This window comes from Dermacentor silvarum, chromosome 6 (genome assembly GCF_013339745.2).
Source record: "Dermacentor silvarum isolate Dsil-2018 chromosome 6, BIME_Dsil_1.4, whole genome shotgun sequence".
Taxonomy (NCBI): Eukaryota; Metazoa; Arthropoda; class Arachnida; order Ixodida; family Ixodidae; genus Dermacentor; species Dermacentor silvarum.
The window spans coordinates 74797574-74799039 of record NC_051159.1 but is presented as its reverse complement, the minus strand read 5'-3'; the positions used below and the strand labels follow the sequence as shown (position 1 = coordinate 74799039).

General features: G+C 41.7%; 1 non-coding gene across 1 annotated transcript; it reads left to right on the top strand.

Moving 5' to 3' along the window:
* The first annotated feature begins 630 nt into the window (after positions 1–630).
* LOC119457145 (U12 minor spliceosomal RNA) lies at positions 631–785 on the top strand. Its single transcript, XR_005193163.1, has one exon. It is a non-coding gene; the product is annotated as a U12 minor spliceosomal RNA (small nuclear RNA).
* Positions 786–1466: the final 681 nt, after the last annotated feature.

The following is a 1466-nucleotide window of genomic DNA, read 5'->3' as shown; positions in this document are numbered from 1 at the left end:
AAATACTGCACCATCCACGCACAGACCAGATCGGTGTCCAAATTTACGCCTCACAAAATGACGCGCTCTAAATTTTAAATGCTAGTCTTAAAGGCTATGTTTTTGCAGGTTGAATGTGGCGGAAGCGCTTTCGGGAGCCGAAAACACGTCATAGACATTGGGTTTTGGACACCTCTTATCGCCTCTTATTTTTTTGAACCAACAAAAGCTCATTTGTAAACTTCGTAGGCTATGCTTTTGTATACAAAATTCCCGTAAAATGATTGCAAGAGCCAGATATACGTTATGTTCGCTATATATATGTTTTTGCAATTTTTCTATGCGTTAGTTATTCTAGAAGGCCATTTTTGCAGCCAAGCCAAGCGACATTTTCAGACCAATGGAGAGTCTGCAGGCGTAATGTAAGACGTTTTCAACACTAAAGTTCTAACTGCATTTGTTAAAACAAAATACTAAATGAAATATTTATTAAAAGGTATAGCGCTACCAAGGTTAATGAAAAGAAAACCGTAAAATAGATAAATAAGCGGCATATATGTAGAATAAAACATTCAACAAATGCAGTGCGTACCTTGTACATTTAACCGGGCTTTCTCTAGTCAGACAGATTCCCTCGACTGCCGTAACTTCGTGCCTTAAACTAATGAGTAAGGAAAATAACGAGCTGGATTGACGCCCGGCTCTACCGTACTCGCAATACGGTCGGAATTTTTGTGGGGGCACAGGTCGTCCCAGGGGCGTCCCGCCTACTTTTGCGGGGTGCCCGGGTTGCCGCGATCTGCCCCAAAACACGCAATATAAAAGAAATGGTGGATGGGTACGAGTGTCGAAAGCACGAGTGAAGAAACGTAGAATGTGGCGTCGAATAGGGGCAGCTGGCGCTAGTTATGTCGTAGTGTTGGAGTGTGCGACAATTCGAAACCCGTTGCGAAGTACGTAAAATATAATACTAATAAATAGACGCAGTTTTATCCTAAAGGCGAAGCATCGATTGCGAAAGCAAATTAGCAGAAGTAGTTTATTGATTGGAAATTGTAAAAAGCCGTACGAAGTAAGGATATTACTTTTATCGGCCATATCAACTTGTAAACATTCGCTTGCTAACTAAATTAACAAGCATGGCGTCAGCGCGCACAACAAACCTGAACACATCGCACTCACTTTCAAAACGCTGGCAATTTGAAAACATATACATTTGACAGGAAAGGGAAAGCGAGGAGCAGGCTGTGGCTGACGAGTTAGAAGCATCAATATTTCCGTATATGCGCGCGAAGCCGCTTAGAAGGTCTAAAATGAGCAGATGATGGTCTACTATTGTGAACAAATTTTGTGAAATAGTGATAATAGGGCAGTTTCACGACGGACAGCTATTGGCTGGAGTGAAAGATCCAGTTTAATTTGTGCTATGCTTGATTGAAAGCTGTAATTACTTGAAGTCAATCGACAGGCCCTGTTTTGAATAGCCC